Below are 6,960 nucleotides of genomic sequence, written 5' to 3'. Positions count from 1 at the left end.
TGGGAATGACCTGCTGAGCTGTGTCTCATTGGTTAAATAAGATTATCTTAAACCATATCTATCTCAAGCACCAACTTACTTGACATCTCTGAATCATAGCAGAATTAAAGAAAAGCAATGCACCTACGAGCCAGGGAGACAGGCCTGGCAAAACGAGGGGGCCGTCACCTTAGCCAGTGCCAACCTGCACACCGTTTCCAGCGGCCTGCAGGCAGAACGAGGGAGGTGGAAAATCAACAATTCCAAGTCCTCGAGTCAGGAAGATACTGAATATGGGGATGGAACATGAGACTCAGAAAGGAAAAACCTCCTTGTATGCATATTACCTGCAACAAATCAAAACAAATATGCAAGCATCTCCTTGGAACTGCTGGGAAGAAAATGTAACATACTTTTTGAGTCGAGGATGGTAAGTGGAAACTGAGTACCACATCCGCTACTACTAATTTAAAATGTGCAAGATATTAATTGCATCGCCTTTATTTAGATATCAGTCTTTATGATTAATGTAAAAATAAAAACCTTTTCATATATTTACCCCCACTCAGAGCCTTGTTTTTCCACAAGATCTCAAGTTCTACAAACGCAAAATTTCCTATCTCCTTACCAAAACCCCAGCAGTGGTTCTGGCCTGGTGAAAAAGTATTTTCAGTCCTCTCCACTGAGGTGGACTAGCTAAAAGCCTTTATGTGGGATTGTGTCCACACGTGACATATCCTGTGCTAACCCCAGTAACGTGTAGCGTCTTGAACTAAACAGAACTGGATGGAAAGGTTGCCTGAAATAAAGTCTTCACAAGAAAGAGTCACCCAGGGGAACCTTGGAAGGGGGTAATCCGGTGTGTCTAGCGGCTCTCGTGGGGATGGAAAGGGAGCTGCAGAGGGCTGGACTTCATTTTGCAGGAGAAAGGGAGCTACCAAAAGTGAGTCGTTGCAGTGTTTTAGAAAGTTCACTCTAGCAGCAGAAAAGCGTGGAGGTTTTGCAGCGGAAGGAAATGGGTTACGTTTTAAAAAAAAGGAGGCGAAAGAGCAATTAGGAATACACTTAATACTAGTTCAGGCAGAGATAAAGAGGGTCTGACCAAGAGGAACAACACTAGGAGAGGAGAAAACGAAAAAGACAATTAGAAGTAGTATCAGCAAGATTTGGGACGATCTGTTGGATGGGATATTTTTGTCTTAGCCTGAGCTCCCCTACGCACCCACCACTTGCAAAAGCAGACTCCATGACAGAGGTTTACGTGCGAGTAGCTGATATGGGCAGCAACCCCGGGGAGCAGGAATGAGGGGTGAGGGTGGTGACCAAGAAAGGGGGAAAAGGCAACACAAGGATGTGTTACTGCATTGGTGACAGGTGTTTCTATCGCTGAGAACTTCCAGGAGCCACAGGAAGCCCGTTATCCATAGGCTTCCATTGCTGATTGGTTCAGAGTTTCCCAAGGGCGTCCACAGCCCCTGCATTTGGTGGCCGTGCACGTGTGGGTGCCGAGCTGTCCCCTGGTTCCTCAGGTGTCCCACATCAACCTCAGAGAAGGCCCAGAGCAAGAAGTGAGACGTGCCTGAGGTAAGTCCGAGGGGCTATCTCACTGCACCTGAGCTCCACTGGATCTTTTACTACCTTTAACAGTAGCTTTTTCCTGCTTTATGAACAAAGGGCCCTTACATTTTAATTTTGCACTGAGCGCTACACATCATGTAACCTGTCCTGCTCTTGAGTCCTACAAAAGAGGTAAACTCAGTTGCAAACACAGGTCGTACCTGATGATAGGCAACCTGTCATCAACTTACTTGGAGGACAGGTGTGGGGGGGGGGGCACAGCCTGCTGGCAGGTGTTGGAGCTCAGATGTGCCGCTACTGCCACCTTGTGTTCAATTCCATGAACTACACACAGCTCTAGGAGGAGACTTCCGGGCCGGGGCCACGGCAGCTGCTTCTAGAAAGAAGTGCTAAGGCCACGACACTCCAGGGCCAAGCTGGTACAGCAGTAGGATTACTTTTCAGCTGGTGGTGTTTAATGAAAGCAGACTATCCATACACACTATTTCAGAGCCAGGGCTGAAAATGCTTGCGTGTGTGTGTCTGTGCCTTTCTCTCTCCCTCCAACACGTTCTTTTTCTCCTCTCTCACGTTCCTCCTCTTTGTTTTTGCTCTTGGCTGTCCCCACACACAGACCACCACAAGCCCAAGAAGTCTGGTTCTTTTGAGTCAAACCATATCCAGCTTTCCACGTGGGGGAGGCCTGGCCCTGGAGGCCCCTCCGGGAGGACGTCATGGATGGGAAACACTGCAGGGGTGAAGCCGGGAGGGTATTCAGGTCCTAGGAAGTTGCTGAGTCAGCCTGGGCCAGACAAGGTCTCTAGGGACAGGCATAGACAGACATATCACCAAGTCAATATTCTTACTCTGTGACTCGAAGGGCTGCAGCCAAGTTAACCCTGTTATTTATTTACCATTTACAAAACAATGAAAAGGAGTAATTAAATAATCCTCCCCCAAAACAGAGAGGCAAAGGACATGATCAGTCCTGTATTAGGTATAGACTAGACACCAAAGGAACAACTTATTTGATGGTAGATACAGAGGAGCCAGAGACATGAAACCCAAAGGGAGAGTGAATGACTAGTGCTAAATAGGAAGGCAGCAAGCATCCCTGGATTCTTCATTTCTTCCTGCTTTGTCCAGGGTTCTGACTGTGCCTGTCCCCAAGGGTTAGCATAGGCTATGGACTGGGGCCAGGTCGTGACCTTTTCCTTCATGCCCTCTGAGAAACACATTTTTCAAATATTTTAGGTGAAATAACAGAGGCATAAAAAGACAAGAATAGGTTAATTTTTTTTTTTTTCTTGGCTGCACCGGCTCTTAGTTGCTGCATGCGAGATCTTCGTTGTGGCATGCAGGATCTTTAGTTGTGCCATGCAGTCTCTTAGCTGTGGCATGCGGGCTCTTAGTTGTGGCATGTGGGATCTAGTTCCCTGACCAGGAATTGAATCTGGGCCCCTTGCATCGGGAGCGCAGAGTCTTAAAACTGGACCACCAGGGAAATTCCAGTTAATATTTTTAAATCAACTTCAACATTTTTGTGAGTCTAAAAGTAAAATCTATACATGATAAGGAAATTGAAAAAACTTTTAAAACATAAATATCGCCAGTAATCTGGTCACTCAACCTATTACTCTTAGTATCTGAGTGTATTTCCTTCTTCATCTTTTTTCTATCTATCTGTCTATCTAACCTATAAATATACCGGTACGTTTAAACATATATATCTAAAATTTTGGAACCCACCAGATTTTTTAAACTAGAATTATGACATGTTATTTCTTAACTCATTTAACTCTCCCCCTACTGTTAGACTTTTAAGTTATTTGTTTGTTCTTATTATAAATAATCCCAGGGTATGTGTCCTTGTATATAAGTTTTAGAGTTTCCCAGTATTTCCTTGGTATAGATTTCTAAAAGTGCCATAACTAGGTCAATAGATAAAAACTTTGAAAAGAACCTTGCCAAATTGCTTTGTAGACAAGTTATACCAATTTATTTTTCTACCACTAGATTAAATCTCCCATTTCCCTATACCCATAACAACACCAAACTTTTTTTTTAACCTTTGTTAATTTGCTAGATTAAATTGTCATTGTTTTAATTTACATTCTCTTGGAAACTAATGAGGTTGGATAGTTGTAATGTTAGTAGACATTCTGAGACTTGTCTACTGGGATTTAAGTTTTAAAATATGTTCACCTAATAAGAACCTGCTATATATAGAAAAATAAAATAAAGTAAAATTCAAAAAAATAAAAATAATAAATTAAATAAAATTTGTTCGCCTATCTTTTCTTCTTTTTCAAGGCATTGTTAGCATTTAACTTTAACTTATCTAAAATTTATTTTGATAAATGGTAAGAGGTAAAGATATAATTAAAAGTTTTTCCCAGTTCTTTAACCAATTGTTCCAGTACCACTTGTTCAGTGATTTTATGCTTCCTTTAAGATATAACAAACTGTAATTACACTGCGGTTTCTTTCTGACCTAACTAATCTAGTTCATATACCTGTCTGTTGATTTTGGCATCAGTATCACACTAGTTCAATCACTATGGCTTTATAATATATGGCATTTTATAATCTGGTAGGGCAAGACCATTCATTATTTTTCCTCTTTGAAAATTTCATAGCTTTCTACCTCTTTCCCATCCCACTTAATCTTTTATATACATTTTAGTAGTATTTTAAGAAAATTTGCATTGAGGGTTTTTATTGAAATGGCATGAAACCTATACTTTAGCCAACTGATATGTTTTATAGGTAAGGATCCCATGACAGGAGTCAGGCCTTTGTCCTGGAGCTGTCGCTTCTCCAGAGGACAGTGTTGAGCGGGGATTAAGGTTGTAGGTCTTGGTCTGTGAGCTTGGCAAGTCATCTAACCTCTCTGTGCCTCAATTTCATCATCTATACAATGGCTTCTCTTATTTTATTATACCAAGAATCAATATGGTAACTAGAACAGTCTCTCAAAATCAAATCTCAAAATGTTTAACAATTAACTTTTAATCTGTCTACCCCAAAAATAACGTTTAAGCCTCCAAGGGAAGGACTATCTGAAAAACCAAAGGCAACATAACTGGCAATGCTGAATATCTCCACCTACATCTAAATAATGCCCAACTGCATCAGAAGGGCAGGGATTTCTTTCTGTCACTGCGCCTCACACACATACACCATGGTACATGACAGGCATTTAATACGTGTTTCTTAAATGAATAAATGAATGAATGCTGATGTTTCTCCTGATCTTAGAATTCCAGGACAGTAAGGCCAACAGCTTTCCCCACTTTCCGTCAAATGGCCAGGGAGAATCATAGACTTTTTTGGGAGAACATAAGGTAAAGTGATTCTTCTTTAGGCTTTGCCAGGCTTCCCCACCCAGTAATGGGGGAGGGTGCACTGGGGGAAAACTCTTAGGCTGTTTTACAAAACCAACACAATTAATTAAAGAAGATCCTGGAGTCTTCTCTTACTGTCTCAGAGCTTCCTATCTTACAGCCATTAAATTGCTTTAATCTCTTCTAAAGAAAAACAGCCTAATAACATACTAATACTGTTTAAGATATTTGTACATACATATATATTCATAGTAGCATTATTCACAATAGCCAAAAGGCAGAGGGAAAACAAGTGTCTATCGACAGATGAATAAACAAAATGTTGTACATCCACACAATGGAGTATTATTCAGTCATAAAAAGTAAGGATGGGGCTTCGCTGGTGGCGCAGTGGTTGAGAGTCCGCCTGCCGATGCAGGGGACACGGGTTCATGCCCCGGTCTGGGAAGATCCCACATGCCGCGGAGCGGCTGGGCCAGTGAGCCATGGCCGCTGAGCCTGCGCATCCGGAGCCTGTGCTCCGCAACGGGAGAGGCCACAACAGTGAGAGGCCCGCGTACCGCAAAAAAAAATAAATAAAAATAAATAAAAAAAAAAAGTAAGGATGTATTGAAGCATGCTACAACAAGGATGAACCTTGAAGATGTTAAGTGAAAGAAGCCAGACACAAAAGAACAAGTGTATGATTCCACTTATGTAAGATATAGAGAGAGTAGAAAAATTCATACAGACAGAAAGCAGAATGGTGGTTGCCAGGGGCTGGGATGCAGGCGGAAGGGGAACTTACTGATTAATGGGTATAGAGTTTCAGTTGAGAAGATAAAGATGTTCTGGAGATTGATGGTGGTGATGGTTGCACAACAGCGTGAATGTACTTAATGCCACTGAACGGTACACTTAAAATGGTTAAGATGGTAAATTTTATGTTATGTATATTTTACCACAATTTTTTTTAAGTTACAAGGCTGTTTAAAGATGCTTTCAGAACTAGTCTTACAGAAAGAAAACAAAAGGCTGCTGTATATAAAGCTGACTCACCTACTTCGTGAGCTAATTGTGTTACTGAGTCTAAGCTCGTACTGCCCACCACACGACAGGCCAATAAATCAAGAGACAAGTTGTTGGGACAAGGAATAGTGACTTTATTTGGAAAGCTGGCAGACAGAGACAATGGTGGACTAGTCTCTTGAAGAACCGCCTTCCCAGAGTTAGAATTCAGGTTTCTTTTATACTAAAAGGGAAGGGGGTAAAGTCTTGGTTCTGGCCAGACTCCGGAGGGGACGAGTTAATTGCTTCCTTCCTGCAGCCATTCACAGGTGGGCCTGGTCAGGATGTTTCCCGTGAGCTAAATAAAGGTATTTTAGCTTAATGCTTATTATCTAGGAGGCAGGGTTCCCAGAAATGCACCATTACATATAATTTAAACTTATAGGTAACATCCCTTTAGTGATTAACTTGTAATAGAATACAACTGCAGAAGATAACCCTCAACTGTGCAGAGGTATTACATGGGCTAGAATTAGGACTAGATGCCTGCCTGACACTGGTTCAGGAATTTTCTGATTCTACCATGACAGGGGCTTATGCTGTCCTTTCCTGCCAGCTGGCCTCAATCAGTCCCTCCCCAGTTCATTACACATGTTCCAATACACTTGAATCTCTCTCTAAACAAAGGAGTCTGCACTCAGCTTCCCTTCCCAGAAGACTCCTGTCCAATAATGTAGATGCAAATAGCACACAGGGGAATCTCCTCACTTCATCAATCAGCACATCTAAAATACAGGTCTTTGCCAAGCTAATATATACTCCTTGATACTCTTCTACCAGGGTGGTAGGTGGGTGGTACTTGCCTTACATCTACACAAAGTAAAGGAGTCCCACAAAAGGTTCATTCCAGACCAAGGACATTTGCTATGAAGATGAACTGAAAGTACCCTTTCAGCAATTTTTAAATGGCAATGCTTCCGGCCCCAGCCCCGCCCCCGAAAAAAAAATATTTTAAGCGCTTTTCACCTAAAGCTCCAATACACAATATACATATTTTTAAACATATATATTTTTTAAACCCTAGACATAT

This window comes from Delphinus delphis, chromosome 1 (assembly GCF_949987515.2).
Source record: "Delphinus delphis chromosome 1, mDelDel1.2, whole genome shotgun sequence".
Lineage (NCBI taxonomy): Eukaryota > Metazoa > Chordata > Mammalia > Artiodactyla > Delphinidae > Delphinus > Delphinus delphis.
Note: the sequence above shows the minus strand (reverse complement) of the source record.